This window comes from Stegostoma tigrinum, chromosome 38 (assembly GCF_030684315.1).
Source record: "Stegostoma tigrinum isolate sSteTig4 chromosome 38, sSteTig4.hap1, whole genome shotgun sequence".
NCBI classification, from domain to species: domain Eukaryota; kingdom Metazoa; phylum Chordata; class Chondrichthyes; order Orectolobiformes; family Stegostomatidae; genus Stegostoma; species Stegostoma tigrinum.
In genome coordinates this window covers 17,085,121-17,109,869 of record NC_081391.1, presented here as the reverse complement: position 1 = coordinate 17,109,869, position 24,749 = coordinate 17,085,121, and the positions used below count along the sequence as shown (strand labels likewise).

Here is a 24,749-nt window from a genome sequence, read left to right as displayed (position 1 = left end):
ATGAACTGTACAGATGCAGTGAAGGGGAGGCTAGATGAGTTCATGAGCAAAGGGTGGAGATGGCAAATTTGATGAAGAAAGATGGGGGGAAAGTTTCAATAGAGCATAAACACTGGGTATGGAAGAGCTGGGCTAAATGATTTGTTTGGGTGTGATGTATCTGATGTAATCCTTTGTCAAATTGGTGCCCAATGTATTGCTGAAGTCAAATTTATTGTTACATTCAGCATCAAATTCTCCTCTTCATGAAATCATCATTCTGGTTATTGTAAAAATCTGATGCTGCCTTTCTAATAACATGCTGTAAAATGAACACTTTCGTTATCAGGAATCATGTTGTACTGGTTGTGTTACTGACGTAATAATCCAAGGGCCTGGAATAATAATTCAGGGTTCAAATCCCACAATGGCTGTTTGAGAATTTGATTGCATTTCAAAAAGTAAACAAATCTGAATATTAAAAAGCTGAACAGCAAAAGTGGCCACAAAGATGAGAGTTTGTCATTTAAATAAACCCAACAGCTCCTTTAGGCAAAAAGGTCTGTTCTCCTTCCCCTGTCTGTTCTCTCCGTTACTGCTTTCTGAAGTGGTCAAACATGGCAGTCAGTTACATTAACCTATCTGTGAAAAATATTCACCACCTTATGTATAGAGTAACTAGAAGGGGTGGTAAATCCTACCCTGACCAGTGAAGCCCACTGCCCCAAAATAAACAAAAGAATTCTATTTTCTTTCATCTCCGTCAGTGCCTCATTTATATTGTTTATTATTCAGCACAAGATGTCTTGTGGCTCGAAGGGTTACATCTGCATTTTGGCTGCAGGTTAACCGTTAAATATAAGGAGATCCAGAGAGAAATCCCTCACTCTCTTTCGAAAGGTTATCTTAGGGTCTCAACTTAATGTTTCAACTGAAGGACGGCACCTCAAACAGCTCAGCACACCATCAGTAATACGGGGAAGTGTCAGCACAGATTTTAATGTTCCAGGCAGCAGCTTAAAGTGGGACATTTTTTTGAAAAATTCTTTCATGGAACATAGGCATCACTGGTATTCTAGCCTATCCCTAATTGCCCTTGAACTCAATGGCTCACTCAAACTTTTCAGAGGGCTAAAACTTGCTGTGAGTCCAAAGTTATACATAGATCAAGTAAGGATGGCAGTTTCCTTCCCCAAAGGATATCAGTGAACCTGTAAGGCTGTACGAAATAGGAACAGGTGCAGCCATTCGATCCCCTGAGCGTGCCCTGCCATTCAATAGGATCATGGCTCTTCGGGTCCACTTTCCTGCTCTTTCCCTATAAACTTTGATTCCCCAACTGATCAAGAATCTATCTCTCTCAGCCGTAAATATGCACAAGGACTCTGCCCCTGTAGCTCTCAGCAATGGGGAGTTCCAAAGTCTCACAACCCTTTGAGAGAAGAAATTCCTTCTCATCTCAGTCTTAAATTGCCACCCTTTATGCTGAGATTATGCGCCCTGGCCCTAGACTCTCCTATGAGGTGAAACATCCTCTCAGCTTTTATCCTGATTGATTTTTAATAAGAATTGATGGGGCTTTCATGTGAACAATTTCAGAGACTTGCTTCCAATTCCTGATGTCACTAATTGGTTTAAAACTCCCCCTGTTGCCGTGTTGGGATTTAAACCCATAATCCCAGAGCATTATATGGAGACTCCTAGATTACTAGTCCAGTGACCTTACCACCACATAACCTCCATCCTCCTTGATGATCTTAAACCAACAACCTTTTATTGGAAGAGGCATGAGTATCACTCAATGAACCACTGCTGTAGGGAGGAAATGGGAATTGACAGGAACCCTTAGCAAGCATTTAACTGCAGTGCTTCCAAAATGAAAAGATATTGGGTTTGAGCTAATTCCAAAGGTAGTTAAAACCAAAATGTGATATACTGGGGTAAATAAAACAAGAACGTATTAGTAAGGTCAAGTCGGCTAAAGCACAATAAAGCATCAGAGCCTCTGAGGATCCCAAGAATAATGATGGGTTTGAAAGTGGCGTGTTTGCAGGGTTGGGAGCAAGCTATCACGCAGGTCCATGAAATTAAGTGGCAGCATTGTATTGGGAGGACTGGGGAAATGGTCAAGTAGGAAGTCAGAGTTCACCTGTCTAATTGCAAATTAATTCAACTTTGCTTACTGGGGATACCTTGGATCCCTATGTAAGGATGAAATCACTGAATACCTCAATAGGGAGAAATAATTAGAAGCGGTGAGCATAGTTTTCCAAGAGGAAGATCAGGTTTGATATAATAGGTGATGGGAGAAATACATTGCATGGATTATGGAGATAAGTGACTGCATCAGTCTCATAATTCATTATGTAATATGAGTTTATTATTTTTGAGAAAGCTGTTAAGCAACTGGGTAAATAATTTTGATTGGCTTCTTTCCCTGCTGATTGTTTCATTTCTAGTTCTGCTGCACTAAGTATATTCCAGAAAAGATTGAGAGAGTGAAAGAATATTTACAATTGAATCTCTACCTTTTTCGAAGGGGAGGTAGGTCAGAGACAAATAGTAAACAATAAACTCTACAACAATGTTTGAAACCTACAGGTCCGTGGTTAATGCAGGCTGATTGTACCCAGCAACACTATCGTCCCTACACTCAGCTCCATGGAGATATGCTTCAGTATTAAGCAGCGAATGTTGGGGACTGCAGAGACGGCACACCAGAGAAGCATTAAAACAGTATCAACTGTCAGAGCATTCCAGCATTAATTTATTGCCTGACCATTTATCCTGGTGTCTCTCTCTCTCACTGGATTCATTTGTTTTTAAATCTGGTAAACAGCATTTGAATTTCATTTTGATTCTATTAATGAGTGTTCACTTTTCTTTCTGAATGCCCTGCAGCACAGATTTGTTTCAGGTATTGTCTTTGTACCTGTTCATAGAATAACATATGTAATTGGTGTCACTTTCCTCCAACCCCACAAATGTTCCCTTTCCAAAAAAAAACACAATTTTATTTCGGAAGTACCATTCAACCTGATTCCACTATTCTATCATCCAATATATTCCAAATCATGATAACTTACACTGCATTTAAAAAAATCATCTTACTCCTGATTCTTTTACAATTTTGTTATTTTAGTGACCATGTTTTTGGTGGAAATGATGCTCTCCATAATTACTGTATCAAACAGCAGCGCACCAACCAAGCCAAATCTTTTAAAGCTCTTTGGGATTTTGAACGCTTTTGTGAGGACCTTGTAACCTTTTCTTCTCCAAGGAGGATTACTCAGCTTCCTTAATCTATCAATATTAGAAAACATGGCAGCAAATTTGAGTAAAGCAATCTTCCACAAACAACATTGTAATGATGACTGGATAATGTCCTTTTCTCATATTCGTTCAGCTGAGGGATAAATATCAGCTATAATTGATCCACATAATGTAATGGGATGTTACAGGTCCAGTTTGGAGGCTGGATAGGCTTGAAAGATGGCACTTCCTGGCAATGCAACATTTCCTCCATACAGCACTTAGTGAAGCTCCAGATTTCATTCTCAAGTCTCTGTGGCTACAAGTGTTGATTTGATGAGCTTTTGGCGGATGAATTATTGATCTCAACAAGTGGTCACAGGCTCAAGAAAGTAAAGGAGACATTTGGATCAACTTGGCAGGTTCAAATACCATTCACCATAAATATGTCACCAATAAATCTCAACAGAGAATTGGGAAGTAACCTCTCCATCTAGAGGGTCCCTAGGATATGAAAGTTGTTACTACGGGGAATTGATGTGGGCAAATAATATTCAACATACATAACGAAGCCAAATATTACTTAATGGAGGAAGGAACAAAGAAATATGCTGATGGAGTGTGATGAAGAAGGACATTCCCGTAGAACATAGAACACTACAGCACAGTACAGGCCCTTCAGCCCTCGATGTTGTGCCAACCTGTCATACCGATCTGAAGCCCATCACTCCAATACTGATTATTGCGATGCATTGTTCATTCCAGTAAATACAACACCATTTTTAGTAACTCAACAAGATCCTTTCACCCTTGCTGTGAAACAGTGGGGTGTTGAAGCTGTGCATCATCTTAAGTAACCTCATTGTTTAATCACTGGGACGATTGTAGTGACGCATCCTAGCATTCATTTCATTTTCAAATTCCATCTGAAGGGCCCTTTCTTCAATTCGGCCTCAGTGCCCTGGGATAATCAGAATTACACTGATCAACAGGAAATAAAAACATAATTATCAATTAAATTGGTGGGACCCTATGGTGCTATTCTTTCAGATCTAATATTTATCCCTCAACCAGAATCAAGGAAACAGATTGTCTGGTTGTTGCTTGTGGGAGCCTCGCCAGCCCAAAGTAGCTCCAATACTCCTTACATCAGATGGGAACCATAATACAAAAGTATTTTGATGCCACTAAATAACTTTGGGAGCTTCCTGAGATTCAGAGGCACTACACTAATGCAAGTCTTTCTTTTCTTTTTATAAACTCAACAAAACAAGGGAAATGTGGCAAATTTCAGGGTTTTTTTATAGAATCCCTGCAGCGAGGGAACAGGCCCTTTGGTCCAACAAGCCCACACTGACCCTCAGAGCGTCCCACACAGACCCATCCCCTATAACCCACCAAATCTACACATCCCTGAACACTATGGGCAATTTAGCATGGCCAATCCACATAGCCTGCCCATCTTTGGACTGTGGCAGGAAACCAAAGCACTTGGAGGAAACCCTCACAGACACAGGGAGAATGTGCAAACTCCACACAGACCTTCACCCAAAGGTGGAATTGAACCTGGGCCCCCAGCTCTGTGAGGCAGCAGTGCTAACCACTGAACCACTGTGCCAGGAATGGCTCCTATTCACAAGCCACTTGGATGAGATTGTTCTCCTTGCCCACATCCATCTTACCAAGCTAAGAACCAACTCCACTGCGATTGGCAGTGCAGTCCAAACAGGGCATTCATAGAAGTGGTAGTCAGCAACATGGAGGTAAGTGGGAAGTTGACAAGACACACCATGCTGAGGCTATAAAAAGATGCGCCCAAACAGGGCACTAAATCACCTAGAAAATATATCAATTCCTGTTGGGCCACAGTTCTGTCATCCCCTCCATCAGACTGTGAGCAATGCTTCAGGAAGATGGCTCACTCCCTCGTTCTCAAGACTTAGCAATGAGTAACAAATTCCAGCCTTGCCAGCAATCAAAAGAGTAAAACCTTCAAAAATGAGGTGAGTTTGACTAAGGCTGGTCGCTTTTAAGTGCAACGATATGGTCAGCAAGTGTAACGTTCAGTACTATTTGTGAGCCCTCAGATTCTGAAGCAACCCATATCCAAATGCAACAAGGCCCACACAATATCCAGGTTTAGGCAAAATGTCAAATAGCAAGTTGCACTTGTGCTATACGCATGTCAGCAATGACTACATCCAACAAGAGTGAATCTAATCATTATCCTCGATATGCAATAGTGTAACCATCAATAAGCAGTCACTATCAACATCCTAGTATTATGATTAACTGAATTCTGAACTGGAATAATGATATAAATACAGGGGTTACAAAGGCAGGCCAGACGCTAGGAATACTTCAGCGAATAACTCACCTCCTAACTTCCAAAGCGTGTTGACCATTTGCAAGGCATGAGTCAGGACTGTGATAGAAAATTCCCCACTTGTTTGGATGGGTACGCCTCCAACAACCTTCAACACATGATACCATCCACGATTGAGTAACCTACTTGATTGACACTGCATGCACAAACTGCCACTCCTTCCAACATTGAAGGTCTGTAGCAGTTTGGACCCATCTACGAGATGCTCCATGGAAAGTCATTACAGTTCCTTAAGACAGCACCTTCCAAACCCATGACCACTTCCATCCAGAAGGACAAGGGAAGCAAACATGTGGAACACTACCATCTGAAAATTCCCCTGCAAGCTGTACACCAAGATGACTTGAAAATATGTCACAATTCCCTTAGCATTGCTGAGTCAAAATCCTGGAATTCTCTCCCTAGCGGGATTGTGGTTCTACCTACAGCACATGGACTGCAATGATTCAGCAAGGCAGCTCGTTGCCATGTTTTCAAGAAAAACAAGAAATAGGCAAGAGCTATTGGCCCAGCCAATGACATCTACGTCCCATGGGTGAATAACAAAAATATATTCTACTGAGTTAGTGTCCCTGAATCTTCTAAGGCTTGCCTCGGTAACATTTTGTTCAGGCTTGATAGTTTAATTCAGCTGAGGTCATTTGGCAACTTTTGTATGGTCTCTGCCGGCATTTTGAGCTGCCGGAATAAAACAACGTCTTCACAATAAACCCAGGAGAAAAACAACTTGTTGGAATTTTAAAACTTATCAATGAATTGTTTGTGACAAGCCCCCTCAATCTATATGTGGATTTAGATTGTTTTCAAATCAGTTCCATATAGATGAATCTGAATTCAAGTCAGTTCTCACAGACAATGGTGCAATGAGATCATTATTGCACTGCACAACATGGAGGTGTAAGAGACTGGAAAGGCAGTCTCCAATCTCTCTATTACTTTTCAGCAATGAGTGTGTACATGTGTGATGTCTACACATGTATGAGGCCACAGGTACAATGCAGGTTCATACAGCCCGGTTGTAATACCGTACACAATATCCCTTTGTTCTGAACCTAGTCATTGCTATGGCCTTCTCCACCTCTGATCCTTCAGGTTCCTTTCCCTCTGTCTTTAATATCTCTCTCCTTCTCTCTCTCTCTCTCTGCCATTTCTCACATATTTATCAGCAAAATTCAGTAATTTTTACATACTTTTCAAGCTTATTGTAATCAGAGTTTTATTGATCAAACAGCTAATTTAGCTGAGTTTATTTACATGCAATATGTTTGTATGTGTTTGTACATGCATATATCTGTGTGTTCAGTGTTGTGGATTTTTCAATCCTCTTTTTAATAAGATAGAAACAGGTTCTGATGGCACAGTGACATTGCCCTTAGCCCCGAGCCAGGAAGCCTGGGTTCAAGTCCCACCTGGTCATGACATTGCTGAACAGGTTGATTTAACACATGTACAAACTGGTTCTGGCCCATCGTCAAGAGTATAGCCACTCTGTAGGGACTGTGAAGCCATGATTGAGGTGCCCTGCAAACTGGGCTTCTGACTCCATTGTGCTCGTGTGAATTAGCTACCAACACCTGTCACCCCAACTGAGAATCCTCTCTTCTGTAGAAGGATTAATACGAAATGCTAATCTGTGGCTCTTTGGTCTGCTGAACGAGCAGGAATGCACCCCTAAACTGAACTCCTGGCATGCTCCAGCTAGTCTGATCCAGAAACCCACAATGAGGTATGGTTTCTACCTTGGAATGTCAGCAGTTCAATGGCAGTAATACCCCTTACCTGTAGCTTTTAAATTAAGTTAGAATCACTCAGATCTGAAAACGTGGCTGCTAGGATTCAAAATGGGACTACATGAGGTCATCCACTTTGGACCTATAAAAGACAGGCCAGATTTTTTAAATAAATGACACTAATCTAAGAATTATGAATGAGAAGGAAAATTTAAGATTTGATGGACAAATCAAAAACCATTAAAGAGGTTCAAAGAAAATTTAAAGAGCTCATGGGAAGTTATCTGTAGCCAAGCATTGTGGAATGTAAAGAGGTAGAAATTATTTTACAGTTTATATAAACACTCTGGTTTGTTTCCCCCTGGAGAAATGTGTTCAGTTCTAGGCATTACAACGGAGGAGGGGTATTTTGGCTTTGGACAGGGTGTAACATAGACTCATCAGCAAGGTGCCAGAGCTATTCGAGTTAAAAATTGACAATAGTTTGAGTAGATTAGGCTCATGCTCCCTTGAATATAAAATGTTTGGGACTGTTTCAACTGTTAGATTTTGTAAGATAATTTAATGGCTTTGATAGAGCTGAAAGAGAAACTATTTTGGCCGGTGGAAATATCCAGAACAAGATGGGATAAAATAAGATCCAGGCTGTTCAGGAGTGATATCAGGAAGAACCTTTTCCCACAAAGGGAAGTGAATGTCTGGAACTTTCTACATCAAAAAGCTGTCATGTTGTAAATCAATTTAAAATTTCAAGACAGAGATTTGTAGATTATTGTTCCATGATGCTATTCAGGGTTACAGAACCAAGGCAAATAAATGACAATTAAAGATCAGATCATCTGCAATCTTATTGATTGCCATAACAGATTCAAGGGGCTGAATGGTTGACTCCTGTGCCTGAATTTCCAACTAGTACCAGGTTTCAAATGATTACCTGAGCAAGGGGAAATTTATTTAGCTAAAGCTGAGCTGCTGAAGATATTGCTCCATAATATGTTATCAAAAAAAATCTGCGCAGCTGATGGTAGCAGTTGTTACAAAGGCACGCATGCTACAGCAACTGAGACAACAGCATTTATGGTTAAACATGGAATTCTGAAATTTGCAGTCTGTGTTGCTGTGGTCCACTGTTAGGTTTGTGCATGTGGCATCTTGGTGTCACTGTCACCAGTGAAATCACATTGAGTGGCATGAGCTGCTGCATTTGGACACTACAAACAAACAAAACCAACTGAAAATTAAATGTTGACCATTTCACTCCACATGCCCTTTTCATGATGCCCTTTTTCTTATTACTGCCAGTCAACCTCTCTGAAAATTAATATTAGAAATATAGAGGCTTATTCTTTCTCATTTACCATGTTGGAATTTTAAAAAATATCAACTTGTTTTATTTTTCCTTTCTTTCTCTCTCTTTTTAACTCTCTCCCTTGGTCTGACTGCTTTTCCATTTCAATGTCTCTATCTTCCCTCAAGTTAGCTGTGTCATTCCAATTCTGGTCTCTTGTGTGTCCCTACTTGTAATTACACCATCAGTGGTGGATATGTCTTTAATTGCAAAGGCACAAAGCTCTAGAATTCCATTTCTAAATCTCTCCTCCTGTCTGTCCATAAAAGCTCTTTAAAAGGAACCTTTTTGATCAAGCTTATAGTCACCGGTCCAATATTTCCTTATGTGGTTTGGAAGTAGTTTAATAACACGCCCGTAGTTACGTAGTTATAGGTGCTATTTGAATGCAGATTGCAGCTCTGTGAAGTGCATATCCTCAATGCAGCATAATTTCCCCCTGCATGGAACCTCTCCAGTGCATATTGTACATATGTTGCCCCAGGCCCAACTAATGCAATCCTCATATCAACAGGACTGTCCCATTCCATAACTCAAAATAGTACAGTGTGCATCCTTTGGGATGTGGTGGCATAGCGGTAATGTCACTGGACTACTAATCCACAGCTCCAGGCTAATGCTCTGAGGAACAAATAATTAAAATGCTGGAGGAACTCAGCCTGTCTGCTGCATCTGTGAATCGAACTTCTCAAATCCAGCCTGACTTCTCCTCAGAATCAGTCAGCAAGAAAAGTCATACCAGACTTGAAACATTAACTCTGTTTCTCTCTCCACAGATGCTGCCAGACCATGCTAAATATCTCCAGCATTCTCTGTGTTTATTTCAGATTTCCAGTATCTGCAGTATTTTGCTTTTATTTTAATGTTCTGGGATTATGAGTTCAAATTGCACTGTGGAGGGTGATGAAATTTGAATTCTATATAGATATAAATTTGAAATAAAAAGCAAGCTGATTGATGATGATGTAACCATTGTCAACGGTCATAAAAGATCATCTGTTTTACCAATGTCCATGAGGGAAGGAATCTGCCATCATCATACATTCTGGCCTATATACATGATTCAAGACCGATTGCAGAACGATGGTCACAATTGATGGGAAATAGTGCTGTCTTCATTACTGGCTCCTACAACCTATGAACACCTTTTTAAGAATCTATTCTATATCTCCTTATCTTCAATATGTATCTACCCTATAGCTGTCTGTTCCCAATACATATCCTCTCTATTTCTCATTGTCTTGAGCGCGTTCAGTCTATATCTGTCTTGCCAGTTATTTCTCTATCATTACCTTCTCTATTACAGCTTGCCTCTTTTCATTCCATTCCTCAATGTCTTGTTATAGCTTGCAGTACCACAAGTGTGTATCTCAAGCTTTCTGTTCACTATCATCTAAACACTTAGATGCCCTATCTGCTGTATGTGGGCATCTGCAGGAGCCAAAAATGGCACTAGATCAAGTATACTGAGAATTATCAACAATTGCAACTCCTTAGGAATTTTACACACCTGATTTATTCTGTTATATTTGTTTGAATTGTTTGTGAAAAGCTATAATTGGAATGGTTTGGAGGGATATGGGCCAAACACTAGCAAATGGGACTAGATTAATTTTAGACATCAGGTTGGCATGGATGAGTTGGACCAAAGGGTCTGTTTCCATGCTGTACAGCTCTATGACTCTATGGCCTTAATAGTTAGAAGGAAAATTGATGAAAAATGATAGAACTTCACCCTTGCCTTCATAAAGAAACATTAAATTCAGCATTGTTAAATCCTCTGTTGGCATTGATCACTGCACCCTGCATTTTCCAGTCTGTAGCTTTTCCAAATAGCTTTCAAAATGCTCAGTGAGAACCGGGATATGAATAATGTGTGTTATAATGCGTAGTGAATGGAGCTGGAAGTACAGGTAACTTTGGACCTGAGGTTCCTTAACCTCCCCACCACTGGGGGATTTCCTTGGATCAAGTCTAGGTAAAGATGTGAAGGAAAACATTGGTGACACTGCAGAAGACGTTTACAGGAATGGCTCCAGGGATAGGGAGTTTCACTTATGAAAATAGATTGGAAAAGGTAGAACTGTTTTCCTTGGAGAATAGAAGGCTGCTAGGAGATCTGATCAAGACACTGAGAATTCTGAGAGTGTATAATGGAGTAGATAGTGGGTTGGGAAAAAGCAATTCTGACTTGCAAATGGATCAAAAATGAAAGAGAACAGATGGCAAACAAAATAAAAGTGACACAACAAAAAGCATTTCCAAGTTGTGAAAGTTTAGGGTTTGGAATGCACTACCTTGCAAAGCTGGGTTTAACTGAGACTTTCTACAAACAGTCAGACTGTTATTTGGAAAGTAAAAATAGGCAGGCTTATGTGGAGAAAATGGGAGAATCACATTTAGATGCTCATTCAGAGAGCCAGAGCAGATATAATGGTGAATGATTTATTTCTGGGCTGAAATATTTTTGTGATTCTGTTGCAAACTCAATGAAAAGGATAAGATATTTGGTTTATCACACCAGTGTCAGGATGGCAAGAAGCAAACTTAATGGACCTTTGCTATTTAGCAAATCCACCATTCCTCCACTTTCTGTGCCAATTTTTGTGTTGGCCATAATTTTTGGTAGATTGGGCGTTCAGGAGGAAACTCTCTGCTGACCCAATGGACACAGTCACTATCCAGTGTGATATAAAGGATAAGAGGAACCAAGATTTAAATCTGGTCCGGACACTTGAGTAATTAAGGATGTCGTAATTAGCATTGGTGGCCCAAGCTTTCAAATGATAGATGCTTGTAAGGACGAGGAAGATATCAGTCAGAACTCCTTTTCCTGAGTGCATCTCTGAATCCCAATTTGAATGTGAAATGACAAATGGGATTCAGCTGGGGGCTATGCAGCTTGGTCTTATTATACCATAGAGCTTACTGTCTGATCAGATGTATCGATAGTGAATTGATTTAGCAATCAAGGGATATCAATATTTGATAAAATTGTAACCCAACAATAGACAATCTATTTAGGACGTGTAGTTTGGAGGGTGGAGGATTGGTGTAAATTGTAGGTTTGAGAGCTTGAGGGCGGCACAGTGGTTAGCATTACTGCCTCACAGTGTCAGGGGCCTAGGTTTGATTCCACCCTCGGGCAACCGTCTCTACAGAGTTTGCACATTCATGCATTGTCTGAGTGGATTTCCACTGGGAGTTACAGTTGCCTCCTACAGTACAAAGACGTAGACGTCAGGTGGATTGGCTACGCTAAATTGCCCGTAGTGTACAGGGATGTGCAGGCTAGGTGGTTAGCCTTGTGTAATGCAGGGTTACAGAGACATGATAGGGAAGTGGGACGGTGGGATGCTCTTCTGAGGGTCAGTACGGACTTGATGGGCTGAATGGCCTGCTTCCACACTGAAGGGATTCTGTGATTCCAATAGTCCATTTCAGTTACTAATTTACTTCTTATGTTCATAAAAGCTGCAAAATTAAAGAATTTGACCATCTAAAATTGCATCACCACATAGATAGTTTGGGGAAATTAGGACCATTTTCCTTGGAGAACAGAAAGTTGAGACGAATTCCAGTAAAGCTCTTCAAGATTGTAAGGGGTCTGGACAGAGTAGATAGAGAAAATGGTTGAAAGATTGATAATGAGAGGAAACAGTTTGTAGGTAATTGGCAAAAGAAACAGAGGAGAGAGGAGGAGAAGCCTTTTCACACGTTGAGTGCTTAGGGTCAGGTATGCACTGTCTGAGTGTGCAGTGGAGGTACGATGAATCGAGATTTTCAAGAGGGGTTTGGATTAAAAATTCATCATCAAAAAGAAAATAAAAACATGCAGGCTGGTGGGGCAAAGAGGTAGAGAGTAAAATCACAATAGTCCTCCCCGACCGCAGGGCTGTTCTGTCATTTGAGGGAAACAGACAACTGGTGGTAGTTTAACCTGAGGGTCACCACACCTCAGATTGACAAGGAGAATTCTTCATGGTACCTTTAGCTGGTGCAGTTGAATCTGTGCTGGTGGTATTATTCTGCATTGCAAATCAGCCATCCAAGCCTGCTGTTTGGAAATCCAGTATAGACATGATGGGCTGAATGGCATACTTCTACACTATGATTCTTGTAAAATAGTTACACAGATCAGAAGATAAAATTCAGATTATAAGTTAGAGTGCTCCAGAATCAGAATCCTCTGCTTGGGTGGATTGTGGTAGCTAATTCACAGGGGTCCAGCTTTTATTGTGCATAATTAATAAAATTAAAATTTCAGCCACAGTCACTATCAGAAGGCAAATGGTTGAATGGGGAAGTGTATCTATTGCATTGTGTGAACAAGTGTAAGGGATGGGCCTAATGAATTGCTCTTTAAAGGGCTTGCACAGATGCAATGGATCAAATGGCCTTCCTCTCAGCTGCTGAATTTATTAAAATGGATGACTCATTGCTGTGGTGCAATGCTCCATATCCCATCTTTGCTCAAAACTGAGGACCAAATGTAGAAGGCAGAGCCTAATAAGTGAAACAAGTTTTCTGAGAGAATGATGAGAAAGTGGAATTTGCCCCCACAAGGAGTGATCAATCAGAAATCTAATTCATGTTAAAACCCTGGAACTCCATCTCTAACAGCACTTTAGGTGGACACGCACCACATGGACTGCAGCAGTTCAAGAAGACAGCTCACCACCATCTTCTCCAGTGCAATTAGGAACGGTCACTAAATATTGGCCTTACTGGTTATCCCCATACCTGGTGTCAAGACAAAACAAAATGAGGAAACTAACTAAAAAGGAACATACAGACAGCATGAGATGCAGTAAACTTTGGGAGAAGAATCTTGTGGAAGAGAAACATTTGCATCAGTTTCTATGCTGGAAACCCCAGGACGTTCTGTGCTGGAAGCCCTCCAGGGGCAAGCTATATACATTGGCATAGAGTCTATGGAAACAAACCCTTTGGTCCAATCAGTCCATGCTGAATTTCCCAAACTAAACCAGTCCCATCTGCCTGTGCTTGGCCCATATCCCTCTAAACCTTTCCTATTCATAAACTTATCGAAATGTCTTTTAAATGTTTTAACTGTATCTACATCCATGACTTTCTCTGGCAGTTCAAACCATCCTTTCAGAAAATACTTTCCCTCTGTATTCAAAGCTGGGAAACTTTTCCAGCCAACTGTTCCATATCAAGTTGAGGAAGACTTTGGTTTTCAATGGAAAAGTTGAACAAGAACAACGACGACAAAAGTCTGGGGAAAAGGGCTGGACCGAGTAGAGAGATACAAACTGTTCTTGTTGCTAAAATGAACAAGAACCAAAGGACTAACGGGGTGTAGAGCTGGATGAACACGACAGGCCAAGCAACATCAGAGGAGCAGGAAAACTGACGTTTCGGGACTGGACCCTTCTTCAGAAGATTTTAAGCTTTTTCTGAAGCAGAGTCCTGCCGCGAAACGTCAGCCTTCCTGCTCCTCTGATGCTGCTTGGCCTGCTGTGTTCATCCAGCTCTACACCTTGTTATCTCAGGGTCTGCACCATGGGCAGGTCCTAATATCTAAGAATCAAAGGGTACCGTTTTAAAGTGATATGCAAAGGAAAGAGAAAGGAACTTCACACGAGAGGTTGGAATATACTGCCTGGAGACAGTTTCAAAAGAGGCATCGAAAGGACATTGGATGATTATTGGGATAGAAATCGTATACCAGGGTGTGGGGGAAAGCAGGAGATTGACAGGGACCAATGATGCTGTTGAACTCGTGGGCCGAATGCCACCGTGACAGTTCTGTGATTTTGCTTTTATTTTTGCGGAAAATAAAGTGGCCTTCTTTAAAATATTTACTTTTCCGGGAGGACTGTTGATAATTAAGGAAACTTAAAGATTAGTCACAAATCAAGCGAAGGGTACTCGCGTCCGATTTGTCAAGTTTCTGAGTTCATTCAAGGTGTCTAAACCTTGCGGCGTCGTTGGACAGGAGGCTATCATGCTGGCGTCAGCGGAATCCCTTGAATTTTACCCAAGAGGTTACCGAACTTTTACTTCATGGATAGAATTAGTCGCCTCTCCCTTCCATTCACCTTCGCTGTCTCTACGTTTTTCCGGACGGAGAATGCTGAGTGTCAGTTAAGTTTACTGACGGTGCTCACAACTTGCGTGCTTTCTGGCCGAGGAATTTCATCCTCACAACAGACTGAATCGGTGACCGCAGCTTTCCAACGTCAGGCCTGCGTTACTCAACGAATTTCGTTGCTGGGTCCCGGGGAGAGCAAATCGTCGCAACAGTTCTGTCCGGGTGGATTTTGAGAGGAACAAACCTTGCACAAGAATCAAAATGTAATTATTTCCAGCTCTCTCCCTTCCCAACACTGATCCCTTGTAACAACACCTTCTCAATTGCCTTGCCTCCAGTCCCCTCTTTCTCTCCTGCTTTTCTTCCATTTTGCCCTGCCCTTCTGGTTTCCTTCGCTTTCCTGCTGTTTCGTTTCTTATCATGTTCCCTGCAAGAAATCATTATCTTCGCATGTCTTACCGAAACCCATTATGGAATAACAGCTTCCCGTAACTTTCTGCCACATTGTTGCACTCTTTTTGCGCAAATTTGCCCAGAATCTGCCTTCGATTCGAATTAAGACGACGTTGGGCTGCAGTCTTAATTTTAAGAAAGGGATGCCCGTCTGACGTATCGAAATATCTTTGTTATCTAGGCATGTCCTATTTTACTTGATTTACTGGGAGTCAGACATGTCAAGGGCGAGAGTCTGCAATCAACAGTTGGAGTCAGCAACTTTGCTTAAACAATATCTGCTGTTAATTATAAGGGAGTTTTAATTCCTCTTTTTCTGTCTCCACTTCTTTCCAGTTGTCTCCTAAAATGCGCCAACACTTACATCGCTATTGAATAGGTATATTGTCTTGTCTAATGGGAAGCGTACAGAGCGATAGTGCAGAGGGACGTTGAGAGACCAGAGGAACATTAAAATGCTGCTGAAAAATAACATTGGGAATTCGATAGATTGAGAGAGGGAGAGTCAATATTGCTGCATAGGTGAACTTGGGGGTTGTTCAAATGATTACAGGATCTTACACTAACACACAGGTACTCTTTGGCATGTCCACATCCACTTTTGCCCCAGATCATCCGATCACTGGGGCGCTTACACAGCCAAGCATAAGTTTACAATCAGTCACATTCATGTGCTTACTCATGCCGTGCAGATGCACTTATTCACAATAATTCACAAAAGTAAACACATTAACACACACACACACACACACACACACACACACATACACACGAACAAGAAAGCAGAGCTATCTAGACAATAATCTGAGGCCACTGCGCTCATATCTAAACACAGTGACAACTGTCAGTTCACCTACACCCGTCTAGTCCAGCCAGAACACATTGGTTAAGTAGTCAGCCGGGCTAAAACACTTTAAGAGCATTGAAAACCCAAACACTCATGTTCACATCCCAAGCAGTAACATGTAACGCCAAAGCCAATCCGAAAATACTCAGTAACACATCAGCACACAATAATAAAATAGCATAAAAACAAAGTTGCTGGAAAAGCTCAGCAGGTCTGGCAGCATCTGTGAAGGAGAAAACAGAGTTCACGTTTCGGGCCCGGTGACCTTCCTCCGTGAGGAAGCTCAGACCTGCTGACCTTTTCCAGCAACATTGTTTTTGTTCCTAATTTACAGCATCCGCAGCTCTTTTGGTTTTTATATAATAAAATAGCAGGCAGAAGCATATAAAACCCAGCGCATTCCAAAGTTCACACTTGTACACGGTGATGCACAAGAACACACTAAAATACTCGTGCACGGTGCAGAGTAACTCGCCCACGGCAATAGTGTCTAGTCACACTTGCAAAACAGAGACATTGGCACCAGCTGGTAAGAGTGGAATACCAGATAAACTGGAGATCCCAAAACAACTCAAAGCACAGCACCGAGCTCCACGGTGTGTAAAGGACACACACTTGTAGCACACACGTTAACACAGAGCTCACACCAACAAGATCTCAGAGACACACACTAGCCCCGTCACACAATGGGCTGGTGCACTGACAAATGCCTGTTCACTTACAAACAGCCGCTCGCTTATAAAGACGCTTCTGTCCTGAAATCAGTGCGCCACCAATCCGCACCATCACCCCACAACAGATCCCCACACCCCCAACCTTCCCCGATGGTCGGTGGGGAAACCATTCCTGCGCCATTTTATTCCCTTCCATACTGATATCAATCTTGTAAGGTGAGAATGAAAAACAAGGCAGGGAAACAGAGGGGCAGAGACAGGGAACCACAGAAGTAGAGACACAGACACAGCCCTCAAGGGAGAATTGGAAAGGACAAGACGAAATAAAGGCAGAATGTAGGCTGAAGTGCGGGGAGACAGTTAGCGACAGTCCGAGGAAAGGTACATGGACACAGTCAGGAATGGGCATGGAGAGACTTGACATGGGGTAGACATGGGAAAATGCTTGCAGAGCGAGGGAGAGAGAGTAGAGTAGGGTTCTGACAGATTATTTTCATTATTCCTGAATCAAAGCAAATACCAACAAGCTGAATTTTTTTTCAGAAAAGTCTTGTGTCTATTTGGTCTTGAGAAAAATTCAGTGGTATTCATTTATGTTTCTTCTGCTTAAAGGTGATTTTTAAAGATCAGTTTTTAAGTTAACAGCGTGACGCCGAACCAAGTTACACTATTTGATGTAGATCGCACACTCTACACACCTCTTATGAGATTAGAATGTGGTCCAAATAAACTTGAACTAATTTGAAAAGCAGGATTTATATCTGTGTTAGGTTTGCTGTAATAAACAGTACACGTGTATCTAAGATGTAAATTTGATCTGAAATACCTTGGAGAAAGAAAATTACATTTTACAAACTACACATGCTCTTCAAAAGGGAGAGATTGAAACAAAATTGGGGGTATGAAGTTTTCCAGCTCGTTCTCCAATGCAAAATAGATATAAAGTATATTTTAATGTTTTTTTTTAATCACAGAAGATGCTGCAACCACAAACAAATGTGTCGTGAATTTACTAAGAAGACTGTTTTTCTTTTGCTCTCCGCTTTGACGCAGACGGGGCAAGACTGGTTGTTCAGAAGTAGTTATCTGTCGAAAGAGTACACGCAGGCCTTTGCGAAATGTAACATGGTTTAAATGTCAGGTTTTTGTGTTATTTTAAAATGTTTTGCTCTGATGAAAACATTCTGCGATGAAACTAGTGAAGGATTCAAATTGTTGAGCTCAATTGGGGTATCCACATCTCGCAATTGGAACTGCGCATTGGAGTGTGTGTCTGTTTTTTTATTGTATGTGTGAGTACATTTGTCTCTGTGTGTGTGTGTTTGTGTGTGTGTGTGTGTGTGTGTGTGTGTGCTTCTGTGTGCTTGAGAGAGAATGTGTGTGTGTGCTTATGTGTATGTGAGAGTGTGTATACGTGGGTCTATGCTTATATGTGCGCGAAAGTGCATACTTTTGTGCGTCTGTGCGTCTGTTTGCGCTTATGTGTGTGACACACTGTGTGTGCATCTGTGTTTATGTGTGTGTGAGAGAGAAAGTGTGTGTCTCTGTGTATATGTCTGCTTGTGTGCGTGTGTCTGCGAGAGAGAAAGAGAGAAATTTTATATGTCTCTGTGCAAAGGTACGGTTTTTGGACAAATATCCAGGCTGTTTTCAGATGGGGGCTAGCGCCTTTGGCCGCCTGATTAAAATCTAGTGAATTGCTGTCCCAATTGTGATCATGCAATAAATAAATAAAGCTTTACACTCGTCTGATTGCCCCTCTGAGCTATTTTGCAGTCTATTTTGCTGCTGTCCAGTTTAGTGAAATTCAAGGGGATGAGCAGACGCGCTGACGGACAGCTGTTTTTTGTTGAATACTGTTCCTGACAACTTGGAGGGGCTTAAAAAGGATGGTAGGGTGGGAGGTGGTGGGGATAAGCTGGAGGGGAGACGGGTGCAGTCAATTGCGGACATTTCCTTTTTTAAAAATACTGCAAGTAGTTTGCTAAGCAGCAATTAAGCAGGCCAACGCCGGTTCCTTGCTTGAGGAGAGGGGAGGTTGTAGGCGAAATGCTATGCCTCTCCAGCTGTTTATAACCCTCCCCTTGCCTTCAGCACATCATCTCCTGCCCACAGTTTAGTCCCTGCTAAGATCAACTCAATCTGCGTGGAGTCTAGATAGAAGTCAGCGTGTGATCTTATCAGGGAGGGACCTGTGTGTGTGTGTGTGTGTGTGTGTGTGTGTGTGTGTTTTTAACAAGGTGTTGTTTTGGAGCAGTGGGGTGGAGAGGAGGGGGCTTCACAGGTTATTAGAGACCATCTCACACGTATTTCCCCCTTCCACAAATTCTTCAACCCAACCGCCACCCCCCCATTGCCTCAATCCATGTCTAAACTGAATGATTTTGGAGGTATTCTGTTTGAATTCATTCATGAGATAATAGAGGAGCGGGTGAGAGCCCGGAGCTTGGAGGATGGAGGGGGGGGGGAGTTAAAAGAGGTAGTGGTGGTAGAGGAATAGTCTCCAGCGATGTCAGTGCCCACCCTCAAACGCTTTTTGTGGTAAGGGCTTTCCGACCAGATTTGGACAGAAACAGAAAGCCCAGACCGCAAAAAGATTCGAGGGGGACGTTGGTCTGTCTCTTCCTTCGGTTGCCGGGTGGCTTGCACCTTCTCCATGGTTTCATCCTCTGAGCCTCCTCCGGTATTAGCTGGGAAGGAGCCTCCTTTTTCCAACCACCTCAGGACCTCCTTCGTTCTCCCCGCTCTTCACCGGGGGAGGGGGTTGGACTTGGAGGTGGGGGATAGTTTGGACCCTGTCCCTCTCCAGATCACTACCCATCCCCTGATTCAGATGAAGGAAGCACATCTATTCAGCTCGCCCTGCCCTGCAGAGAGCTACATTCGCCTCAGAGTTCTCCTTCCCCCACCCCCTTCTCTTTCTCTCCCTCCCTCTCGCTGCTCCGCTCACTCTCGCAGTCTGGTCGTATCTACGTAAAAAAAGACTCTAACCTCCAACCTGAGCCAGTGAATAAATAGCAAAGCGTGCGCATGGGCAGACTCAGCCCCAGCGTCAGAGCACGTTAGTTTCCCAGCCTATCGCCTGCGCCCTTTGAGAAGCTCAGCCTCTCGCATTCACTCTTTGCAAACCTCAACCTTCTGAGGCATACACCCTTTGCAAACCCTCACGCTGCTTCCCAGGCTCTCACATCATTTACTCTTAACCAATCCTCCTCCCCCAACCTCTGTCAATTTGTCGCCTAAAGCTCTCCTCAGCCTTCACACCCCCACTTAGAAAATCTCCACCTCCTTTCTAAACAGCACCCCCCAACATTCAGTCATCTGTTCCAAACACCGACCATCAATCCTTCTTTTGCACTGATATTGACTTCTCAAGCCCCTGTGTGCTGGTCCTTCATTGCGGTAACTTGCATAGTTATTCTGCCCTAAAAATCTGTCTTCTGTCGTCCTTAAGGTGACTTCAGACTTTCAACGCCTGCTAACGTAGAAAATGGATTTCCTATTTATTTATCTGTTTTGCACCAATCTTCCAATGAGCCCACCTTCATCCCTTCCACACTCCAGCCTCTCCCAACCATTTTATACCCCACACCTACACTGTTCTCGAATCCAAACCAAGTCAATTTTTATCTCCCGAGGTTTTTTTCACCCACCTCATTTTTAATGAGAACAGTTTGACAAATCTCGTCCACCAAGCCTGCCACTGTCCCTTCTGCCAAACGTTGATATTCCACTCTTCCCTCCCTTCTGTTTCTCAGAATCTTTTCTCTTTGGGGGACAGCTGCTAAAATGGAGAATTGGGTCCAATTCTAGTCACCCATACATAGTGGGATGGGGAGGGAGATGCTGAAGCCTTCGAGAAGGATCAAGGAAGAGGGCCTTCGCTTATATGTTTAAGAAACTGGGCTATTCTTCCTTTCTGAAAGCAGGAAGATCATAGTGGGACTTAATGGAGATGTTTTTTAAAAATGGGCTTTGGAAATAGTGACAATCTGTTATGCTGAAGGGACGATAATCAGTGGAGATAGACGTGAGATAACTGCCAAAAAAAGCTAAAACCATTCTTTTCTATTCTCACTGCAAAACGTGTTGTGAGTGCGTTGTATGACAGGGCCGTGAAAATAGATTTAAACGTGATTTTCAAGAGGGAATTGAGGGAAGGCTTGACAAGGAACAACTTGCTGAGAAAGAGGGTAGAATTGGATGGAGGGAAGGGATTGAGCCAATTGGACGGTGACAAGCTGATTGGGGAGAGTTTTATTTTGTGTGATCCCCTGCGCTTCAGCTTCTACACAACAATCTCCTCACTTCACGCCATTAACCTCAACCTCAAACAAACCCTATTCTCACTGATTATTTCAGATGCCTCCCTTTGGTTTGTATGCCGCAGAAAGAACAGCAATGGTTTCCAATTGCTGCCGCCTAGGATGCTGGCTTTGAGATTCCAACTGGAACCATGTAAGCAAGGGGTCTTGTGATGCAGTGGTAATGTCCCTATCACTGAGCCGGGAGGCCCATATTCAAGTCCCACCTGCTTCAGAGGTATGTCATAGTATCTCTGATCAGGTTGATTATATGAACATAATTGTGAATTGTCCTGCAGTTTGACATTTCAGTAATGATGATGTTTTGCAAACTAATTAAGGATTCGGTTAGGGGAGGTGCAGCCGTTCTTCTGCACCTATTCACTGAAAGGACTCTTGATTAATCTATTTCCCCACCCTCCCACTCACTCTCCGAGCCCCAACTGACTACAGAATAACGCACAAGCCTATATGTTTACCTTCAGTGCGCCTACAGGCACCCGGTATTTACAGAGGAGTGAGACATGTGTCTGTCGTTTCTTCCTTCGTGTGGGGGTGGTAGGATGTCCCTTTTAACCTGTTCCGCCACAAACAACAACCTCATGGAAATGTGGGAGCTGAGGACAATGGAGGAAGGGGGCATTCATGCATTTGGATAGCTACCTGTTCCCAAAGGGAACTGAGATTCAGGACAAGGACTTTAGACGAGCTCTGGAATTAAAAAGAACACCGAATTCCCAGTGAACTTGTTCCCCACCATAAGTTCTGGAATTTCAAACGTGGTCCTATTGACTCGGCTGGCAGCCCAGCCTGGCCTTGTTGCTATGGGAAGTCCAATGTTTCACCATTGGGAACAGGGTACTTAGGAAAGGGAGCATGGATACATTCGAGGTTGCTACAGAAACTGATGGATAGACGCGAGTTTCTGAGCGAATCTTGGTCTTCCAAGTAAGCCAATGTGCTTCTGATAAGTATCGCCCTCCAAAACCAGATATATTAGTTCTATTCCTTGCTTTTTGTGTCTCTTCTCCGATGCCCTTGCTATGCTGCTTCGCGCTGATGTTCCACTCAACCCCCCTCACCGAGAATTTATTTGGCCGCAGTCCCTCAGAGAACCGTTCAACCGCAGAGAGCATCTCACCTGAGGTTAATACTCACGGCACTTAGACAGATCCCCACTCACAGCACTGGACATACAGGTGCTTTATTAATTTTAGACATGAGGGCTTTTCCCATATCTGTGTAAGGACTGAAGACTGCAAGTGTATAATGTGGCTGAATCAGAGGTTGAAGACAGAGCTGTTCTTGCGCTAAATCGGACTGTAGGATGTGTTAAGATTTGCCTGCGTTTATGCCAACAGTGACGGCTGACTGATTTACTTCTAACAGTTGGAGTGTATTCCACCCTCTCTCAACTCGCTACCGCCCCCAAACCCTCTGACACTCATTCGTCGACCCTCACCTCCACCCTCACACTCCAGTTTGGCCAAACTGACGGGCGGGGATGTCAATAAGTTTTAAATGAAAATAAAAAGCAGGACCTCTACCTTATCTCCACTCTACAGCGTTGAAGCTCCAGGAGGATGTAGTTTTGGGAAAATAAAGGAGAAAGGATTGATGAGAAAGGGTAGAGATTGTGCGACTAAGAATCACGCCCCCTTCTCGCACAAAAAATCAAGTAAACAAACCTAATGTACTATTGGCGTCTCTAATACACCAGCAAGCGTTATTGACATTTAAAAAAGGGTCTATTCTGAAGAATTTTGGAAATGTAATTGTCTCGCAGCCCTTTACTACACAAATAAAAGATTAAAAGTGTGAGATTTAAACATTTCTAGCAAGTCCCCCTTCCTCGCACATTGCTCAAGCTCAACTTAACCCGAAGATCAATCAGTTCCGTTTTATTTTAAAATTACTGACAATCCCTGAATCTGTTCGACATAGGATCGACCTCCCGACAAGCGTAGAACATGCAGCGCATTTCACAAGCGCGGACAATATTTCCCTCTCCGCCTTCTCCTTCAAAGAGGTCAATTCTCAAGCTGGTCAAAAATCGGAAAGCAAAACAAGATCAAATAGACATCTTAGACGGAGGAGGGTGAGAGACTGAGCGAGGTGAGGGTGGGTGGTTGGGAGGAAGGGGTTCGGCATTTGAAGAGAAGCTAAACTCCTGCCCAGCGAGTGCTCCGTTTGGCCGGCTTTAGTCTAGGAAACCGCGGCGATATCGTCCGTATTACCCGTTAGACTGTATTGGCTTCGCAAGCGGCGTCTATCCCCGGTCCACAGAGTCTGTTTCGCTGTTGGAAGTAATGAGTAAATAAATCGGTGTTGCCGAGGTGGGCAACTATTTACATCATCCTAGTCCTTAACTTTCTCCGAGCCTGTTGCCTAAGATATGACAGTCTCGACTAACTCGCGCTAGAAAGCTTTGGCATTGGGGGAGAGAGAGGAGAAAAAAAATAAATTAAACAGATGACAGAGCTAAAAATAAAACCTGTACCTTGTTGTTGCTTTCCGCTGGACGTCGTCTTTTCTTCTGGGTTGGAGTGAGTGGGATTTCACCGTTAGTGCCGACAAATACACAGAGCCAGCAGCCCGGTGTCTGACAGACTAATTGCTAGCAGTGAGCCGCTCTACAGACATACACACACACACATACACATACACATCCACATGCACACACAGCATAACAACCCCTCCCCCCCACCTCGCTCCTCCATTTCATAGTCACGATTTCAGTGGGAACCTCCGTCTCTGTGTGCATGACGCAACCCCGGGGCAGTCACGACTAACACTCAGTGCTCTACATCAATGAGCTTATTTTTTAATTCCCTTTTTTTTAAGCAGAGAAGGGGCCGGAACATGTCAGTCCCCAAGTACAAAGTTCTCTGAGATAGTAGGAACTGCCGATGCTGGAGTCTGAGATAACAAGGTGTGGAGCACGGTAAATTTCAGAACCATGGACAGCTCCATGCACTGGCTGGTTCTCCTTTCACTGTCTCTGCAAAACGGTTCAGCCCTCAAATCCAAGTCTTTCGGCATACCCGACGGATGCCAGTTCAATGGATTTTTCAGACTGGCATTTCTTTTTCCTCTCCCTCTCTTTTCTCCTGACCGTAGAGACGCCGGAAATTTGGCATCTCCCAGGTCCCCGCAAGCCTCCTTAAACACTCAGTCACTGTCACTTTGTTTTGACCTGGATAGATAGTGTTCCAACTAGCTGTTTCTACACCAGTCTCACTTGTAAATTTTGTCGGTTTTATTTTCACATACCTTATGTCTCAGGCAGCTGCAAAATTAGCACAGCTAGCTCAGGGATCACGTATTTTCTTTCTGTTTTGTTCTAGGCTGGCATGATCTCCGAGCTTTGTCTTCACTGTTGGTGCAGTATCATGCTATTTCAGGAACTTTTCCTAAGTGCTCAGCACAGTTGTTTAAAAGCTATACAGACATCCAGTGGAAGGACAAGGTTTGTGAACCATCTGCAATTTATTCAATGACAGCATACTCCCAAACCAGGAGCCCCCATCTCTCGCTCAACCTCCACCCTCGGGGAGATCAAAGTAGTTTCCTTGATATTTTGAAGCCCCGATTGATACATTTGAGTGATCATATTCAGTGAATAATGGATATATCACAAGATCTAACACAGGAATTTGATACAAATATATATAGTGAAAACATGTCAATTTAAAAAAAAACAATATGTTAAATG

At 42.7% G+C, this 24,749-nt stretch overlaps 1 protein-coding gene across 1 annotated transcript in view; it reads right to left on the bottom strand.

The window, feature by feature from the left end:
• The window catches only part of LOC132206512 (Golgi-associated RAB2 interactor protein 6-like), a 123,029-nt gene extending 99,324 nt beyond the window's left edge, over positions 1-23,705 (bottom strand). The window contains exon 1 of the mRNA XM_059640701.1: positions 23,535-23,705. The gene's annotated coding sequence lies outside the window, so the exon portion shown is untranslated. The remainder of the gene's footprint in view (positions 1-23,534) is intronic.
• Between the last annotated feature and the right edge of the window lie 1,044 nt (positions 23,706-24,749).